Source organism: Narcine bancroftii, chromosome 4, assembly GCF_036971445.1.
Source record: "Narcine bancroftii isolate sNarBan1 chromosome 4, sNarBan1.hap1, whole genome shotgun sequence".
NCBI classification, from domain to species: domain Eukaryota; kingdom Metazoa; phylum Chordata; class Chondrichthyes; order Torpediniformes; family Narcinidae; genus Narcine; species Narcine bancroftii.
In genome coordinates this window covers 272,103,021-272,124,692 of record NC_091472.1, presented here as the reverse complement: position 1 = coordinate 272,124,692, position 21,672 = coordinate 272,103,021, and the positions used below count along the sequence as shown (strand labels likewise).

Sequence of the window (21,672 nt, the reverse complement as noted above, 5' to 3'; positions counted from 1 at the left end):
AAATTCTAGCCTTACAAGTTATTCTCAGATCCGAAAAAAATTCATTCAGATCAAGCTTCACACTGAGGTCCTGTCTGCTCCATTTTGAAGAACAGATTGGAGATCCCTGCTGCAATGTTGCCCAATATTTGTCTCTCACTACTGAGTTGGCTGATTATCAACTGGGATCATGGCATCCTCCAATTAGCTATCACATGTCTTACATATCAAGTGATGTATTTTCCATAGAAATGAATTATTGGCTGTAAACTGATTGGGGATTTGGAAGGTATTACTTTCCATCTTTCTTTTTTATGTCTATGCAGTTCAATAAAACCTCTAGTTTTTCAAATGTTCTGAGTTAACATTCCAATACCACAGTGAAATAAATTTTGGTAATTACGTAATTTGGACATAGAGAAGTATAATTTGTTCTGAAAGTTAAAAATACTGAACAGAAATAAGATTAACATTCTTTTATTATAATGTTTTTAGGTGTCATGGATATCACCAAAAAAAAATGACAAGTAGAATCTTTGTGGTCTTCCTGCTTTTGACAAAAAAAATTACACTTGATCAAGTTATATTTCAATATTGCAGGAAATGACTTGCAAATTATGTTATGGTCAGAGAATGAAATATAATGTGTATCAATGCAACATTGAATTGTTAGTCAGTTTTCGCATGATTTAGAAAAAAGTTTTTAATTTTGTGGCAAGCTTGAGCAAGCTGTTATGATTCAACATCTAACTGAGAGGTACACCAGGGATTTTACCAGAACTGATTCTTCAGATTATTGTCATGGCAAGATTCTTTTGTGTCAAGCTGAACTTGTCATCGGTCTTCAATCTGAATTATTAACTCTTTTTCTCTTTCCACAGATGTTACCTGATCTGCTCAATGTCCAAGATAAATCTGATTTTATTTTGGATTTTCAGCATTTGCTGCTTGATTTTTAGCTAGTTCATAAAAGTATGTTAGGATGAGAAGCTGGAGGTTTATTTTGCCGGAAACATTTAGAGAAGGAGGGAAGAGAGTTTTTTTCTGTTCAGGGGGGCATGGATGTAGATGACGATTCATTGTGATTCCAAGAATAACTCGAGGTGGATCATTAGAATTATTTGTCCCAGTCTCCAAACATTGGTCATTCTAACCAAAAGCATAACATGTGTTGTGTCTGGCATAGCTTTCGGGATATAATGAAGTTATATTTTTGGGAAAACCTCTGTGCTTGAACTCAATATCAAATCTGGAACAAGGAAGCTGCTATAAAATTGAACAGCATAAAAAAGCTGAAATTGTTGAGCACTGGGAGAATGTTTCCTCTGAAAGAATCTACTTGCAGGCTTCAGGAGTTCCCTTTACTTTAAAGGTAACAGTCTGGATTTTGATTGCAGAATCAGATAGAAGAGATAAAAGCTAAATGGGACAAAACAGCAGTTCTCACCAAAGAAATTTTCTGGGGATAATGAAGATGGGTAGGCCATTAGTTTTAGAAAAGGTTCAATGAAGTTGGTCAACATAAGACAAAAGCAATACAAATCATTGTCTGAAGCATGTTTTCCACTTACAATAACCTTCCCACAAACTGTATTTATGTACTCAAGTTAATTGCCACAGTTACTTTACAGAATCATTGTACTTTGAAGACCCAGTCTTTTAATGCAAGAGGTCCCTCATAAACTTTCACTTCTGATCTTTTTTAAAACCATGCCCTCTTATTTTTGATACCCCTTCCATGGGAGAAATATTTTGACCTTTTACCCCATCTATGCCTCTCATATTATCTATCTATCAGGATACTTTACTCCAGGCAAACCAAGCCCAACTTATCCAATCTCTGCCCAGATGTAAAGCCTCCAATCCAGGCAAAATCCTATTGAATCTCTGTCCTCTCTCCAGTGTAGTCACATCCTTTCAATAGTGTGGCAACCAAAACTGCAGAAAATACTCCATGGAACCTAACTGAGGTTCAGACCTGAGTTCACAACCAGTATCTTCTCCCAAACACTAAGCTGATTAGTGGGAGTAATACAGTCAAGACCCAAAAGGATCTGATGTTGGAAAAGCTTTGTAAAGAAATGAAGAATAATTTCATGACATCATTTGTTGGTTTAGAAACTTAAATGTAGATATAGCTGTGGGCCATCCACACTGGTTGTCAAATGCTGTTCTAAAATGTTTCTTTGGTTCATGATTATTATTAATGTCCTTCCTACTAAAGCTGTTGTTGCACTTGCTTTACTTTGGGCAGCCTATCTGAATTGCTGGAAATAGCTGAGTAGCTGAAAATCGTGTCCCACATTGGGAATTCTCCATGGTTGCTGAATCCATTGCCTGCTCACACTAAAATTTGGGGTTTGCTCTTTCAAGAAATAACATATAAGCGGCCTCACCCTGATCTTGCCTCAACCTTGAATGGTGGAATTGACATTCTGCTTCAGTTACCATTGGAAGAACTTTTAAACACACAGGCAGCTGCAAGAGATGTCACATATTGTGAACATCTTAAATTAAATTATGAACTAGATTCTGATAATTAATGAATTGAAACATGATTTTCTCACAAAAACAACATCCTTCATAGCAAGCCACACCCATCAAAAGGTCCTACCTGTTGGTGTTACTAATGGAGACCTACAAGAGACGGCATTTTCTGGAATCTTTTGGAGGAACTCTATGGTTTGAGCAGCAGTATTGAAAGAAAATTAAAAATTGGTCAACATTTTGGGTTGGAACCTTTCATCAACCGAGCATCCTGGGCTTAATCCTAGCATCCTGGGCTTAATCCTGACCTCATTCTGCTTGACGTTTACGTATTCTCCATGTTATCATATGGATTTCACCTGGTTTATCTCCAGTTTCCTCCCATGTATCAAGGACATGCTTGTAGATTTAGTAGCTATTGTAAATTGTCCCTCGTGCAGATGGGTGACAGGATTATTTAATGGGCATGTGAGTCAGAATAGTTACAGGAATTAAGTGGGTTGAGGGGACTGATGGATATGCTCATAGAGCTGACATGGACTTAATGGCTGAATTGCTTCCTTAATTTCAAAATTTGGGAAATATCTCCCTTAAAATATAATGCCCTTATTTGAAATTGGTAGAGTTAGTACTGAAGTTTGCTGGAATTGGATAAGATTTATGGTTGGAAACTATCCAAATATTTTTGAATTTTCTTATCTGATTTGTCCCAATTCAAGATTAAAAGCTTTCAGGAAAAGTTGCATGATGCTACTTTATAAAAGAGACTATACACCTTATAAGATGCTAAAAAACTGCTCAGATCCAAGGAAAACATAACTTTTTTTCTTCCTAAAGTCAGTTAATGTGTTTGCTTCAGGAAAATCCTTGTTTTCTCATCTATTATCTTGACGTGCATTCTAATACCAATGGATAGGTGAAGGTATACACTATTTTCAAAAACAACAAAATTTGTCATGTCTTCCTGATAAGCATTCAATTGAACATGCAGGGTTCATTACAAGGGTGCAGAAAAAGGTGAACATTTTTTTCTAAGTTCTCTTCTATTTGAATTCCTCATTCTCTTCTAACCAGCATCTGTGCATGGCTTGTAACCATGTGGAGTAGTGAGGTCAGTGTCCTAATGTGGTGAGAATTATACCAGTGTGTTGACATCTGACAGGTCACCTGATTTATATACCTGACTTACCATCTTGAGGTATTGTTTTGGTGCCATTACCATGGAGAAACATTCCCACCTTGAAGTAAGCAAAAGGTAGGATAACATTATTGGGAAGAATTAATGCACTTTAATTAATTTTGAGCAAATATTTCTGATTTTACAAATAAACCAGCAAATCTTGCATTTCCCAGGGTAAAATCAGATCATGTCTGAGAGCTCAATGCACAATGAGAGTGTTTTCAATTCAATTCAGTCCACAACATGCAACAATGGGGTGTCCTTAATACAATAGAATATTCTAACAGATGGCTTATAGGTTCAGTTCACTGAAGGGTTAAGATTCTTTAAACTTAAATAGGCCGCAGTCTGGCCCTGTCAGCCATAACAACCATTTTAAGTAAGCTTTATATATTCTTTAACAGTATTCAAACGGACAATGTTAATTCAGCTTCATTCTGACTTAACCTTTTGAGGCTAAAATTTCCCACAGGACTTTGGAGAGCAAGAACATACATTTCATCATCTAACATCTGTGAGAAGGCTATTTAAAACAAACTCTAGGTCTGGGTCTCATAAAGCAGATAGAAACTGTGACCTGGTATAGTGAGTGTTTTATTCTAATTGTATTTGAATGCATTGATTATAAAGTAACATTAGAAAAGCACTGTATCTATATTGTTCCCTTTTTTTTCTTCTGAATCTTGAATGCAATATTTAGTTAACTTGGCAGTTTTTAATGAGCACATTTAGTAGAGTGAGTGGATCCATCTCACAACTTTGTGCTTGGGTTTTTTTGTTATTCACTACTGAACATTCAGCATTGGACAAGACTTTAAAGGAAAGGCATCAGTCAGAGCTAGATATTTACTTCACAGATACATCAGTGTTAATGGGCTAAAACTTCTGTGACTTTATCCCTAATGATTTTCTCCTTTCGTGGCCAGACCATGGCATCAATCTCACATATACCAAGCCCTTTAGGAATATTTTTGCTTTCATTTTTTACAACATTGAAAGCAGCCCATTGAGTCCATGCCAACTCACAGAGCAGTCCAATTCACAGGATGGGTGTAGAAAACGTCAAGGAGATACATGGAAGAGCAGGTAATATTGAGGAAACAGGAAAGCTGAAAAAGGACAGATAAATTAGGAGAATGGGCAGAGAACTGGCAAATAAAATACAATGCCAGAAAATGTACATTCATGCATTTTTGGTATATAGAAATAAATGGGTAGTCTATTTTCTAAATGGGGAGAAAATTGAAAATACTCAGATGCAGAGGAATCAGGAATCCTTCTGCAGGATAGCCTTACGGTTAACTTATATGTTGTGCAAGTGGTGATGAAGGCAAATGCTACACTGGCATTCATTTCAAGAGGAATAGAATAAAAGAGCAGGGATGTGATATTTGAATATTGTGAGCAGTTTTGGGCTCCTCATTTAAGAAAGGAAAAGCTGACATTGGAGCTGGTTCAGAAGAAGCTGACCAGGATGATTCTGAGAATGAAAGGTTTATCATATGAGGAGTGTTTAACAGCTCTTGGCCCGTACTTGTTAGAATTTAGGAGAATGAGAGGAGATCTCATTGAAACACTTTGAGTGTTGAAGGGCATAGAAAGACTAGATGTAGAAAAGTTATTTCCCATGGTGGGTGAGACTAGGATAGGAGGGGCACAAGTTTAGGATTGAAGGGTGTTTGCTTTGAACAGAGATGTAGACAAATTTCTGTACCTAGAGGGTGGAAATCTGTCGAATTTATTGACACAGATGGTTGTGGAGATCAGGTCGCTGTGATATTTAAGACAGAGCTTGATAGGTTGAAGCCTTATGAAGATGGTGGCGCTGCCAGAGCCGCTGTAGCGGCAGTGCTGCCATTGGTGTGGAAGTGCAGAGAGTGAGGGAGCGGAGATGCAGCGCCTCCCAGTCGACTGCTGTCAGCTCTGCATGGGCTTAGAACAGCCCGCTGAGGGAGTCGATGGTGGCTTTAGCTGAAATCACATGACTGTGGGTCTGCGCCCAAGACGATGACGCTTATACATTGGCAGCAACCATGAGGGGCTGCAGACTCCGGGGAAAGCAAGGGTCCAGAGGACTGGAGGATGATGCACTGTCTGTGAGGGAGAAGTGGAGGAGAAGACCTGCAGGGACAGTAACCATGACGGAGAACAAGTGAGGTCACTGTGCGGCTGAGGGACCAGGGCATGTGGTGGGCTGCTGGCGACTCAAGGCGAAGAACCTGGGGAAGCTGTGGGATGCTGGAGATTCGTTCCAGGATGCAGACTGCTGGAAACTGGCTCAAACTAGCTGGAGGGGTACCAGACATCAGAACCGGGATGCAATGTGGTGGTGAGGGTGCTGGAGGGTCCCTGACCATGCTGGAGGTTATTTATCTGGGGCTCAGGTTGCGAATGATTTGGACTGGATTGCAGGGGCTGCAGAAGCTCTGGAGGCAAATCTATAGACACTCGGTAACTCTGGGGGTGATGGGGGGGGGGGGGGGGGACACACATTCTCTTTTGTTTTTCTCTCTGATTGTAAGTCCGTAAGAGGGGCTGAGGCAATTTCTGCCGGTAGCAAATATGACAGTAAATTGAATCTTGAATCTTATGTAGCCATTTTCTGGGGAGCAGCAAATGCATAGACATTGGAAATTCTCCCCAAACCTCACATTCATGGTCAAGCTTAGCACCTAAGCAAATACAATGAACAACGATAATTTTCACAGTGAAAATCCATCTTTTCCTCATCTGCCTTCAGACATTTAGACTTAGCTGCACCTGAGTAGGAATATAAATGAATAGCCCTGGAAATGTGGTGAGATAATTGTGGCCTTCTATTTGTCCCTATGAGCAGTCAAATTATGACAATGGCAAAATGAAAATCAAAAGAATTGCAGACCCTGGAAACCTGAAATAAAAAGGGAAAATGTTGGAAACCAAAATATAGTCTGATGAAGGACCTTTGGCCTGAAATGTTACCACCTTTTCCCGTTTCACTGAGCACAGTTCCTGTCAATGAAATGCATTTCTTAGAAAATGTTCACTTCACACTTACAGCTGTCATAATTTTTCTGTTAAGCTATTTCCATTATACTTGTCCACTGTGCTTTTCAGTTGGATTTCTGTCAGTGTGTAATTCATATTTGTAAGAAAGAAAAATGACTCTCTGGAATTAGGGAGGGAAGCATTACATGGACAAGAAATATGTACACCCACTGTCACTCACATCCTGTGCTTAAAGTGTGAGAAAGTAGATTGTTCAGTGATCATGTTTGAAGTAGGAATGTTGAACTGTGAGTATGGTGCACTTTTTTTTATTTAGCTTCATAGGAAGCTCTGTGTGGGAAAGTCCATTTGCTCTCAGTTCATCTGTAGCTCATATGTTAAAGCAGCAGGGACAACATAAGTAAAGTAGTAGAGGAAGACTGGTTCAGCCTGAGGCATAAAGTACTGCTCATGCCAACATATAAAAACAAAAAATAAGGCTGGAAACACTCAGAAGGTCATTCAGCACCTGTGGAAAGAGAAACAAAGTCAACAATACACATCAATAACCTTTTGATAATGTGTTTTATTTCATGACTGCCAGCATCTGCATTGTTTTGATTCATTTGCAGGGTGCAGCAGGAAATTGAATGTAAAACTCTAAACACACCTTCTTCACACATGAACCCTTGTACTTTGGCTTAATGGAATTCATGAGAGCACAAGGAATAGGAGCAGTGGTCGGACATCTAGCCCTTCAAGCCTGATCTGCTATTCAATAAGATTATGGCTGCTCTCACTATGGACTAAGCTCCTCTTCCCTGCTGTTCTCCATAACCTGTGATTCCACTACAGTGCAAAAAAAAAATTGCCCTGGCTCCCTTTACCTCCAGATGCAACAAACATAGAATTCCCTTTATCCTCACCTTCCATCCCACCAGCAAAAGATAAAGCCTCAGCATCCAACACATTTTCTTCTCGAATTTTTGGCACTTACAACAGGATCCCACTACCAGAAACATATTCCCCACTCCACCCCTTTCCCTTCTGTAGTGATCACTTCCTCCGTAACGTCCTCCTTCAGTCATCCTTCTTCACCAATCGCTCCCCTGGCACCTTCCCATGGCCACAGAAGGGGCCACACTTGCGCCAAGACCTCCTCCCACACCATAGTCCTTGGCATCAAACAGGCCTTTCAAGTGATGTAACATTTCACTTGTGTATCCGCAGGACTGATTTACTGCATCTGGTGCTCCTTTTGTGGCCTTCTCTACCTCGGAGAGACTAGGTGCAGATTGGGAGATCGCTTTGCTGAGCACCTTGGCTCCATCTGCACCAGTGACAGAGAACTCCCAGATAGGTGCCAACCATTTCAGTTTCTTTGTTACACTTCCATGTCTGTACATGGCTTTATGTACTATCCCACCAAAACCACCTGGAAATTGGAGGAACAAAACCGAACAGTCACTCTCCAGCCAGATGGCATTAACATTAACTTTTCTGGTTTCTGCTAACCTGCTCTCCTCTCCCCGCTACTCCTTCCCCCTCTCCTTCCGCTTTCCAGCTCTGCTCCCCCCTTCCCTCTCTATTCACTTAGCCATTCCTCCTGTCCTCCCCTGATCGCTGGTGTCCCTCCCTCCCTTCTCACCTACCACCTCCTGCCTTTGTAACTATGCCTGCCCCCCTACTCTTTTGTTTGGACCCCTGCTGACATTCTACCATATGTTGATGAAGGGCTCAAGCCCAAAATATCAGTTATATATTTTTAACTTTGCTATTTCAAGAACACTTTGTGAGGTTTTTCAGTTGGTTGTTTTTCCAGACTCTTTTGTGTAGTCTTCCAAAGGCGCTATTTGCCTTGGCGAGTCTGTTGTCTATCTCGTTGTCGATCCTTGCATCCGATGAAATGGTGCAGCCGAGATAGGTAAACTGGTTGACCGTTTTGAGTTTTGTGTGCCCGATGGAGATGTAGGGGGGGCTGGTAGTCATGGTGGGGAGCTGGCTGATGGAGGACCTCAGTTTTCTTCAGGCTGACTTCTAGGCCAAACATTTTGGCAGTTTCCGTAAAACAGGACGTCAAGCGCTGAAGAGCTGGCTCTGAATGGGCAACTGAAGCGGCATTGTCTGCAAAGAGTAGTTCACGGACAAGTTGCTCTTCTGTCTTCGTGTGAGCTTGCAGGCACCTCAAATTGAAGAGACTGCCATCTGTGCGGTACCAGATGTAAACTGCGTCTTCATTGTTGAGGTCTTTCATGGCTTGTTATACAGAGCCGTTGTCATACCCACACTCCTGTTTGGCTCCGAATCATGGGTCCTCTACTGGCATCACCTACAGCTCCTAGAACGCTTCCACCAGCTTTGTCTCCGCTCCATCCTCAACATTCATTGGAGCGACTTCATCCCTAACATCGAAGTACTCGAGATGGCAGAGGCTGACAGCATTGAATCCACGCTACTGAAGATCCAACTGCGCTGGGTAGGTCACGTCTCCAGAATGGAGGACCATCACTTCCCAAGATCGTGTTATATGGCGAGCTCTCCACTGGCCGCCGTGACAGAGGTGCACCAAAGAAGAGGTACAAGGACTGTCTAAAGAAATCTCTTGGTGCTTGCCACATTGACCACCACCAGTAGGCTGATATCGCCGCAAACCGTGCATCTTGGCGCCTCACAGTTCGGCGGGCAGCAACCTTCTTTGAAGAAGACCGCAGAGCCCACCTCACTGACAAAAGACAAAGGAGGAAAAACCCAACACCCAACCTCAACCAACCAATTTTTCCTTTCAACCGCTGCAACCGTGTCTGCCTGTCCCGCATCGGACTTGTCAGCCACAAACGAGCCTGCAGCTGACGTGGACATTACCCCTCCATAAATCTTCGTCTGCGAATCTAAGCCAAAGGAAGGATAAAGAACACTGTTTGACCTGCTGAGTTTCTCCAGCATTGTATTTTTACTGCAAAAATATATTTCTTTGTGTTTTAAATGCATTTAATAAGGAAGCATCTATTGCTACATTAGGCAGAGAATTGCAGAATCACTACTCTCTGGGAGAAATAGTTCCAGCACACTTTCTACTACACCTCTTTAGTTCTTCTCTGTCTTAAATTAACATCCCTGAATCTTGAGATTATGTACAGCTGATCTAGTTTCACCAACCAGTGAAAACAACCTTCCTGTTTCTATCCTTTCATAATTTTATATGTTCCAATAAGATCCCCACATCCCCACTCAATAAGTATATTCATATACATATTTCATATTTCAAAATTTTTGTACATATATGCCATCACATACAACCCTAAGATTCCTTTTTATCTGTCTGTGTGGAAGAATTACTACTAATTGGTAGTAAAAAAATGTAAACAAATGAAGAAATGTAAACAAATGAAGAAATGTAAACAAATAACAAATGTAAACAAACTGTATAATACAGAGAGTGAAAAGAAAGTCAATAAAGTCTACAAGTAAGAGTCCTTAAATTAGTCTTTGAGTTTTTCGTTGAGGGCTCTGATGGTGGGGGCGTAGCAGCTGTTCCTGAACCTCGTGGTGCGATTCTTATGGCACTTATAACTTTTTCCTGATAGCAACAGTGAGAACAGAGCATGTGCTGGGTGGTGAGGGGCTTTAATGATCGCTGGTGCTCTCTAATGGCAGTGTTCCCTATAGATATGCTTGATAGTGGAGATGGTTTTGCCTGTGATGTACTGGGCTATGTCCACTACCTTTTGGAGGGCTTTACACTTGGGGGGATTGGCGTTTCCATACCAGACCATGATGCAGCTTGCCAGCTCACTTTCCACCACACTGCTGTAGAAATTTGCCAGGGTTTCCCGTGTCATACCAAACCTCTGCAAACTCCTGAGGAAGTAGAGGCGCTGATGAGGTTTCTTCACGATGCCATTGGTGTGCTGGGTTCAGGAAAGATCCTTCAAGATAGTGACTCCCAATAACTTAAATTTGCTCACCCTCTTTGCCTTTGATCCCCCATTAATCACTGGATTGTATACCTCTGGCTTTCCATTCCTGAAGTCAACAATCAGCTCCTTCATTTTGGTGACACTGAGTGCAAGTTGTTGGTGGACCATTCAGCCAAGTTTTCAATCTCCATCCTGTATGCTGACTAATCAGCTTCCTTTATTCAACTCTCTCCTGTGGTATCGTTAGCAAATTTGTAGATGGTGTTATTGTTGTACTGAACCATACAGTTGTAGTTGTAAAGTGAGTAGAGCAGGGGGCTAAGAATATATCCCTGTGGTTCTCCAATATTGATGGAGATTGTGGAGGAGAAGTACTCATCAATCTTCACTGATTGTGGTCTGGAGGTGAGGAAATCCATGATCCAATCACACAGTGGTGTGTTGACTTCAAGGGTTTGGAATTTTCTGATCAATTTTGAGGGGATGATGTGGTAAAATGCCGAACTAAGTTAATACAGAACATTGTGATGTATGCATCTTTGCTGGCCAGGTGTTCCAGAGTTTGTGTAGAGCCAATAAGATGGCTCTGCCATAGACCTGTTACTACAATAGGTGAACTGGAATGTATCCATATCACTGCTCAGATTAGAGCTGATATGCTTCATTACCAGCCTTTCAAAACACTTCATCACTGTTGATGTAAATGCTACTGGTCGATACCGGTATGAATGATGCCTGTTTGAAACAGATGGGTTTTCAGGCTACTCATTCTCTCCTTAATCATTTCCAAAATCAACCTGGTGAACCTCTTCTACACTTGCCTCCAAGACAAGTTAAGTTTATAGTCATCTGATTAACAAGTTCATCCGATCCTCGGTGCAAAACACATGCAAAGATACAACCAGATATAACTCAAATACAGACAAACAGTACAAATGCAGGACAAGTAGAACTTCTATACAAATAAATAAATAAAATTTGCTTCATGAATATGAGAGTGTCATATGGTGAGTGTGAGTAATACCTTTGGTGGTGCTGGCTCTGATCCTCCTGTATGTCTTCCCTTACAGGAACAGCTGAAAGATGCTATGTGCAGAGTGGAAGGGGTCCTCAATGATTTTACACACCCTCTTCAGACAATGATCCCAGTATTCCACATTGATGAGGGTGAGGGAGGCTCCAGTGATCCTCTCTGCCACTTTTATAGTCCTGTGGATTGACCTCTGATCCATTTATTTGCAGCAATCGTACCACGCTGTAATGCAGCCAGCCAGGAAGTTCTCAATAGAGCTCCTAAAGAAAGTTGTCATAATGGTGGCCGGGTGCCTTACCCATTTCAGTCCTGTCAGGAAGTGTAGTTGCTGTTGTGCCTTTCTGACCAGTGAGTAGATGCTGAGTGTCTACAATAGGTCACTAGTTATGTGAACACCAAGAAACTTGGTGCTCTCCACTCTCTCTACTACAGAATTGCTGATGTATAGTGGAGGATGGTCATTCTTTGTCCTTCTGAAGTCCACATTCATTTCCGTCATCTTGTCCACATTGAGACTCAGGTTGTTACTCTCAAACCATTTCACAACATTTTCCATCTTTTCTCTTTAGAGTGACTCATCGTTGTTGGTGATGAGGCCAACGACTCAAGAAAAACAGAATTGCACACAGTACTCCAAGCACAGCCTCACCAGTACCCTGTTCTTAAATTCAACCTCTCCAGCAATGAAGACCAACATCCCGTTTGCCTTCTTGATTTCCTGCCGAACCTGAAAACGAATTTTTGTGATTCATGTACATGCATTACAGCATGGTGTAATCTTTCACCATTTAAGTGATGTTCCAATTTACTCTTCTTCCTTCCAAAGTAGTTTACCTCACATTTACCAACATTGCACTCAAGCTGACAGACCCTTTCCCACTCAATTAACCTATCCATTTATTTACACAATTTACTTTTCCACTCAATTTAGTGAAATCAGCAAATTAGTTATGCTATGCCTAATGCCCTTCTCCAAATCATTTTGATATTGCTGCAGCACCCTACTCACCACTGATTGCTAACCAGAGGAACATTCAATTGTCCCAACTCTCTGCTGATCTTTTATCCATGATAATACATTACCCCTAATTCCATGCATCCTCAGCAGAAATCCTTTGTAGAACACCTTATCGGCCATCTTCTGGAAATCCAAATATACCACTTCCTACTGATTTCTGAGCAATAAAATTGAGATCATTATGACCAGACCACCTAATTAGGGAACACTTAAAACAGTTCATGTTGATGCATATTCTGGCACTCAATTAGACACCCTCTTTTCCAAATCACAGGAAGAGATAACAGGCAAAGTCAGGCTGTTTGTTGGATTGCAGATATGTGCAAACTTGTGGTACAATCAATGGAGCATATCGATACCACTTGAAAATGAAGATTGAGCTAGATTTAAAATTTGATATGGGTTCACTGAGATAATTGACAGATGGGATTTTTCATGCGTAAAACCATAACGATATTTCGTCAGCGAAGAATCTTTGAAGCACCTCCTGGTTATGCTGCTTCTGGAGATAAATGAGCACAGGTTGAAGAAAGAACAATAGACCATGAAGAACATAACCAAGAATGTAAACAGTAAATCACTCTCACTGATTAATCTGTTCATTTACATAGTGTTACAAGGAAGTGAAATTGAAAATGCTGAAAATATTCATTGGTGGATGACCATTCATCGGAAATACACAGAAATAACATTTCTTCTATATCATAGTTTTGCATGTGTAAATGAAAGAAACTTGGATGTTTATTGTATCTTTCACAGCCTCTAGACATCCTAAAATACCTCTTGAAGTGAAGTCACCGTTGTGACATTGAAAAAGCTGCAGCAAATTGCAAAGTGACAATGTTGAACCTTCTCAGAATTGGTTACTCTGCATACCTCTGCTGACAACATCTTGTCAAGAGTTTTCCAGGAACTTTTCTAAAATCCTAGGTAAAGAAAGCTAAATATCCTCAACCACATGGAAAAAAAGACTGGCTTAAAGTTGGGAATAAGCAGCCAGGATGGCACTGAGAACCTTGAGTATTAATGTTGGGAAAATAGGGAAACACCCAGAGGGTTCATCACCTTTCACACTGCCTATCCACTCACCTCTGAAGGCAACCTGTCCCACCTGTGGCAACGTCCACAAATTCTGCATGGGCCACATCAACCACTCTGAAGTCCATAGGTCTGCAATAGTAAAAAAAAAATATTCTCAGCTGACTAAGAGGAAATCTTAATTTAGCAATTGGACTGGAAGTCAATATAGAAGATCATTTAGGTGGCTGAGAAGATCTCTAGTGTCTTCCTTTCCTCTATTACTAACATTCACTGGGACCGTTGCTTGAATAGTTCTAAAATAATTATCAAGGATCCCTACCATTCATAAATTGCTTCTTCCTGCAGGCTGTGAGATTGATGAATGTCTTTTCTAAATGAAAAAAAAAAATTTAATGACTACTCATTAACTACTCTGCAGATCAGCCAGAAAGTTCATTGAGCAAAAAGGAGATGGAGAGTCTCAGCAGGCCAGGCAATCTCCATGGAGAGAAATAGGCCATCAACATTTTGGGTTGGGTTGCTTTTATGATACTGTTTATCTGATTATTAAAAAAGCCAGTCTCTAAAACTTGTTGCTGGATTTATAGTTTGTTCATGTTTTGGTTCTTGGAGGTCATGTCTCATGTTTGGGCTCCATGTAATTTTTAGGAACTTACTAAATTTGCAGGTTAATTATATATTAAAATCACCACGGAAAATTAAATCTTGTAATTAATTGGTCACTCTTTTGAATGACATAGTAATTGTTCATATAATTTTAATCAAACTTACTGGGATAGAAATTTAATAAATAATAGATTCAGAGTCATTCAAGTGATAAATTGTTCTCAGAACTTAAAAACTGTAAATGTCATTCACTTTCTGTCTCTTTTCTCCCTATCTTAATGCAATGTTTATTTCTGGTTTTCTTTCTTTACCTTGTTGGCTTTAGTTCATCACTCCTCTCAGTCATGCACTTGTTCCTTTCTTAATCTTAAAATCTCATTGATTAGGGTAATATACTGCCTGTACCAAAGATCCCTAAAGTCTGAGATGCCCTGTTGTTCGCCTCACTTGTATTAGCTCATACTTCCTTCAAGTTCTGGCCCAAAGCATTGTTGAGTTAAAGGACATGGTATAAAGTAACTACTAATGAGCCATGCAGCAAGAAGTCCTACTCCCAGCAAGATCCAACCCATTATGTTATTCTAAACAAGAAATTTAAAAGAGATAAAGATTGACAGGTGTGTAGTTGTTCACCAGTCAAACCTTTGACTCAGGATTCTAATAATACAACAGGAACAAAATAAAACTAAAATGAAGAAAGGACAATATTATTGCTAAGAGTGGATGTGTTGAAATTCAACAATGCACTTCTTGGTAACAGGAAGGCACCAGAAAACACTAGGCTGGTCAAGCGATGGTAACGTTGTTCCACATCTGAATATTGGCAACAAATGTGTGGTCAGTGGTCATTGCTGTTAGCTTTAGTTCTTGGAAGTCAGAACATGCTGACATGCATCGACAAATGTCAATTGTGCAACCTCCTTTATTACCACATATTGTTCTTGTCTCTGCCTATTTTAATGAGAGTTATTGTACCATAGAGTTTTTTTTTCCAACAGACTCTCTAAACTGCTCATGCTGACAACATCCTCAAATTGTGTTTGCTAGGAGGTTATTAAATAGTTATTGGGATTCAGCACAAACTGAATCACAAGAGGAGACAAAAACAATTTAAAAAATAGGCTAAGAATTTCTAGCCAGTAAGCAGAAAAGTCTGAGAATGGTAATGTTAGCGTGACTGTGTCAGTATTTTTCTTGTTGATGCCCAGTACCATTCCCTTGAGTGCACCACATCACAAAAAGTATCTGCTCTTCTGCCAAGTAAACTCTAGCAATGGAAAATCTTTTTAAATGATCAACTTACTTTCTAAATGCAATGAAAAGAGTAAAATTGCCATTCGCTGTTGTAGGCTGTGGATTATATGTGAGCAATCTGCAACTGTGCAGCATGGTTGGTGTACACAATGCCATTATAGCACCAGCAACTGGGTCTGGGGTTCAAATCCCACGCTGTCTATAAGGAGTCTGCATTGGTTTTCCATGCAGACAGAATAATATTCTGGCTTTCTCCCACAATTCTGGCTTCCTCCCACAATTCAAAACTTACTGGCAATGTAGGTTAATTGGGTGAAAATTGGGTGGCATGGACTCATGGGCCAAAATGGCCTGTTACTGTGCTCTATGTCTAAATTTAACTCAGAGGAATATGTGTTCACAAATACCATTATTATTTAATACAAGTGAAAGGATATCCCAAAGATATCATTATCACTGAGAAATTCTGTTCACTTCATGAGACTGCTGCCTTCTGCAAATGAGCTTTATTATTGTGCTACTTTACATATGAGGATTTTCATTTTCAACATCAGTTGTGTATATTGAATAGCAATAAATATATCGTATGTAGTTTAAACAGTATCTAACACTTAAGAAATTTGGCCAATAAATTCAGATATTTGAAAGTTACGATATTCCTTTCAAAAACTTTGTGGAAATAGGTTCCTGCTATGATAGCACTAATTTATTCTGTGGAGAAGCTGGAGGACGGATGGTGGAGATTTGATTAAAGGTTATCAGAACTTTTAATGGGATAGTTTCTACCACTGATACTTTGATTATGAACTTATCCATTAGTTCCAGAGGAGGCATATTGATATCTCCTCCTGCTTTAGTACTCAAATTTGATGTGTAAACATAGGTTGGAATAGTCCTCTTTTTTAAAGTATATCTGTACGACTTTTATGATATCTTGTTTTTGAAGTTCAAGTACATCAATGTAGATGAAGTACAACATAATATATGTAATGGCTTTATATTCAAATATGTCCTAAGCACTTCACAGTCAGCGAATAACTGGGATTTCATTGATGCATCTGTAAGTATGATCAATGAAACCACTTCCAGCAAGAATTCACAATGCTATTTCCTGCTGCTGCTTTCAGGACTGGGTCAGAGAGCTGTAACTTGCTTTATCTCCCATCAAGAACATTGGATACTACAACAATACAGCAGGCTTCCCTGTACTGCATTGAAACATCAGGCCACCCTACATTTACATTCAGCATCTAGAATGGCTTGAGTGCATGGACCTTCTTACAGTACTGATTAAGATAATATTATTCTTGTACTGATTTGGTAGAGTTGTTTCAAGAAAATGCAGCCAGATTAGTACATTGTAGTGCGCATTGAAAGACTTATTGATCCAAACCAAGGCTTTTATTAACTAAAAGACTGGAGCATATCACAAGTAGGTTGACCAGTCCAGAATGATCTGGTCTGGCTAGGAGCAATCCTTTAAGACCTGCCAGTAGGTGTGGTTATGCTCTCAGCCAATCACAGTCTTCCTACACTACCATCTGTACATATACTCATTGGTGATAGAATCTGTACTATCACATACATTGAAAGCAACATTTTACAAAAACGTTAAAAAAGGCAATGCCAACATGATTGTTATTTCATGACATGCTGTCAATATTTACTGGTTATCATACACTGCTAAAAAAAGAAACAAAACCATACATTCTTCAATTCTTAGTGGTAAATGTGCACAGTTGTATATTTTTTTCCTAATTTCTTAATTCCACATCTGTACCATGTTACCAACCCAGTCAGCTACTCAGCAATGTTCACTATTTCAATCCCATTTGGCTTTATATTTGGATGCTTTCTGTTTCCCAGACTCTGCACACTTTTCAGCATTGCGGTAACAAATCAATAATTTAATTCCTTTTATATGCCATTTCCCACCAAAAGCCAATCACCAAAGATTAATGGAGAGTCAGCATATAACCTTGATCTGAGATGAAAGTATTGACTGCTAATATTCTGGAAACCTTTCAGTTCCCTGAATGGATTTTCCAGAGAGATTATTATTTTTAGTTTCAAAGAAAATACAGACATTGCTTAACAGATTATGAAAACTTTCTTATACTATACTAGTAAACATTGTTCTTGTAAAACTTGTACTATGTTGCATGCATTAGAAAATTTACTGAATTAAGTCATCATTCTTGCATGTAGAAGTTTTCCACAAACACTATTATTTGTAATTTAAAAAAAAAATAGACATACAGCACAGTAACAGGCCATTTCAGCCCAAAAGTCCATGCCAAATTTACACCCCATTAACCTACAACCCTGGTAAATTTTCAAAGGTGGGAGGAAACCAGAGCACCTGGAGAAAACCCTCGCACACACAGGGAGAATGGACAAACTCCGTATAGACTCCCTAGTACGGTCCAGATTGCTGGCACTGTAAAGGTACTGCGCTAAACCGCTAAGCCAGCCTCAAAGAAAGCTTCTGTTTTGTCTCATGTGATCAGTAGGTTAAAACTTATCCTTAATCATTTGCTCAGTAGTTATCATTATAACAAAAAAAATGAAAAAGTACAGAGAAAGCAATAAATTACATACAGGCCCATTTCCCTGATTAGTAATGTACCTGATTTCTTTATTGCACATAGTAACTGACAGTTGTCTTTCAAAATGAACCAAAATAGTTAAAAAATTAGATCAACCCTGAAAGCTTTCATAGATATTCTTGCTAAATATTATTTTGAAAGATATTGTATGAACATCTCTCAGATTGCTATTCATATTGTATACAAGTAGCTCCCGATGACTAATCAGTTAACTCCTTGATCACCTGATGGTGTTCAGGAAAGAGAGAGAAAATAAGAATTCCAATGTAATGGAAGCAGCTCTAAAATAATGTTCTTATCGTGAGACAGTACAAATGAGCCAAGTGCCAAAGAATACACTTTATAGACACAAATAATCATAAATTAGGAATGTCACCTTTAGGAGAAAGCATTTATTTTATTATTGTTAGTGAGGCTGGTGAGTGAGTTTGATGTTTTATTCTCCTGGGATTAAATGTTCCAGTATGTTGGAGCCCTATCTCTATCAGCTCACAGAAGGGAGCACAGCCAACTTGTTCCCATACTTCTCTGTGATTGATAGCAGATGGCATGGTTTAAAATAAACCTATCCATTAACAGTACTCAATGTTTCTACTCAAGGCATTTACAACTGTCTGAACTACTGCAGAGATTCAGGCAAGGGTACAGTGTTCGGCTCATTTTATCTCTAACAGCTGCACAGGTGCAAATTTTGCCCAGATTATGCATGTTCGATGAAAATTTTCATTAACTTCGCCTTTCCTACTATCAAGCTGTATTCACGCTCCCAGCAAGGGATGCATGTTGATGACTTATTAGTGAACCAATGATCATTTTGTAATTAGCTTTGTTGTTTCATTTTCCCCAACCCATTGAAGAAACAAGCATGCTTCTACTTTGAAGATTCTTTCCAATTTAAAAAAAAATGGCTCCTTAAAGCAGTTCTGTCGGCTGACCTGTTATGTTTTAAAGAAAAATTAAATTGATGCCTACTTTATTTCTGTCTTTCTGTCATCAATTTTTTTTTTCACAGCTAGTAAAAGAAAACGGAAACATCATAGGTCTTCTTGAAATCTCCATATAACCCTCAACATAGTGCAATTAGGTTGACTCTTTATAACTTGATGCCATGAGTTGAGGTAACAGGTTTACAAGAATTTTAAGCAAATAGAAAAACATAGATATGGCTATAGATAAATATTTATATTTATCTGCCAGGCTATTAAATTTTATAATGCCAACTTTTGAACTGTGTGCCGAACATTTTAAATCATGTTGGCTTTATCAATTTGTTATGACCTTCTGTACCTTCACAGGTAAAACTGCACATATTCATACTAATATCAAGGTCGCTGTCCTCAACCGATAAATGTTTTTTTTTTGTGAATGAAATGGTGCACGATGTCAGGCTGGATAAATTGCATAGTTTAAGTTAAATAAACATTAAACAAATCTGCAGCATCCATGAGTAAAATGTTGCATGTGCATTGGAAATTTATGCTTGTAAGGCAAGAAGTAAGTAACCATGGCCTGCTTATGCAGCATATTTTATTCATATATGGGTGTGACATATTTTTCTCTCCTTAGAGTAAGGAAAACATTGTTTTTCTATGTAATGGAAAACAAATTCCTTCAATTAACTACAGGGATTGATAATGGGTCATAAAGTATAAGTTTGCATGAACATTAGAATTACTGGCACATTTATTCAGTAAATAAATATTTATAGGCTAAATATGAAATTTAGAATATTTTACATTGTTATGTGCTTCTCTAAATCACAGCAATATTTACCTGAAATGATTATGAAAATAAAAGTCTGATGATTTAAATGAAATATCAAACAATCCATTTTATAAATGTACATACACTGTTTCTTATCACAGGCCAAACCTTTTGTCTTGCATTTGTTGATAAAACCCAGCAATTATGTGTGGAAATGCCTTCTGAAAACTTCCTCAAAATCCAAATCTCCATCCCTCCCATGGTTCAGATTTCAGATTTATTGTCAGATTGCATACATGACATCACATACAACCCTGAGATTCTTTTTTCCTGCGGGCAAGGCAGAATTATCACTTACTTATGGCTGCCAAGCATTTTCCATACTGGACTCCACAGGAGAAGTCTGCTCTCATTTTTGTGTGCCAGGTTATACCTTGAGTAGTGTCTGAGAACCCATTCCTTTCCAGGGGCTTCATGTGGCTAGAGAGAAACCATTCTTTTCTATTGGTTTTATAGAGCTGTATGGAAGAAAGATGAGCATAAATACATTTAAAAAATATATTTTCTCATTCTTATTTGGATTCTCATTAAATTTTAGGGTTTTTAAAAATAATTTTAATTGTTTTTTTTCATCAAAATATCTTTTGAATATTTCTATATGATAAGGATGCTAAGAATCTCTGAAATATCTTGACAGCAATAACAGGGATGGGTGTCTGTGATTTGACAAAGATTCTCAGAGGACTTTTGTAGGTGGGGCATGTCCTGGCCCTACTTGTCACCTGATTATGTCACTGGAAACCCTGCTGATATTTTGGTGTTCACTGCTTGATTCCAGGACAGTTTTCATGGCAAAGGAGGCAAGGTTAGTGTCGTGGTTAGCACGATGCTGTTACAGCACCAGCAAATGGGAATCGAGTTCGAATCCCATGCTGTCTGTAATGAGTTTGCACATTCTCCCCATGTATGCATGGGTTTCCTCCGGGTGCTCTGATTTCCACCACAGTTCAAAATAAACAAGAGGTTCTTAGTCAATTAGGTGTAATTGGGCGGCACGGGCTTGTAGGTCAAAATTTTTTTAAAAAGTTCAGACTTAAGGATCTGAATCAGATAAATTTGGGCAGGGAGGGACTGAGTAAGGTAGGCAGCAGACTCATCTCAGGAAAATTCCAGCCAATACTGATTCCCTCCCAAAGACAAAAGCTAATCTCATACTACCACATGGATTTGTGTGCTTCTTCTGACTTCGGGTATGGATACCAAAACTTTCATAAATCATCAAAAAACAAGTTCTTTTGATTAGGCAAAGTCTATTGGGGAATCAAAAATATAACTCTAGCAAAAAGCTTTATGACTCCAAATTCTCCCGGTATGTTATCCAGATTGCATTCCAAGATTTGTTGATAAAAATCTGCCTTTGGCAAATTAAGTAAAGCTGCTACATTTCTACAACTAGATAGATCCATGGCTGTGTTTTATTTTTAATATCTGTGGATGTTGTGTTGTAAATCTGATGCATGGATTTTTTTCTCTCATAAATGGTGGAGAAGGTTAGCACAAACAGCCAAATATAATCAGTACAGTGAATCCACCAGAGTAGCCATCAGAGATGTTTTATAGTTCAATGTGACTTTTATAGCATCAATATTATGACTGAGTTTGTTCAAAATGGCAAACAGTGCAAATAGGTAAAACATCATAAGTAATCTATTCTTAAAATATGTGTTCTTCACAGCTTATCTCAGGACAAAATTATTCAGCTAGATTTTCTGGGTAAATGACAACAGTTCTGGAGAGATATGCTGGAATTTCACAACATTCCCTCTAAAGCACTGTAATGAACTGACTCACATTTCTGCCTGTTGGACTCACTAATA

General features: G+C 39.0%; 1 long non-coding RNA gene across 1 annotated transcript in view; it reads right to left on the bottom strand.

Annotated features, from left to right (window-relative positions):
• The window catches only part of LOC138760132 (uncharacterized), a 37,940-nt gene that overhangs the window by 8,529 nt on the left and 7,739 nt on the right, over nt 1–21,672 (bottom strand). The window contains exons 3-4 of the long non-coding RNA XR_011355451.1: nt 20,154–20,313; nt 13,671–13,751 (exon numbers count right to left, since the gene is read on the bottom strand). This is a non-coding gene — a long non-coding RNA (uncharacterized lncRNA). The remainder of the gene's footprint in view (nt 1–13,670; nt 13,752–20,153; nt 20,314–21,672) is intronic.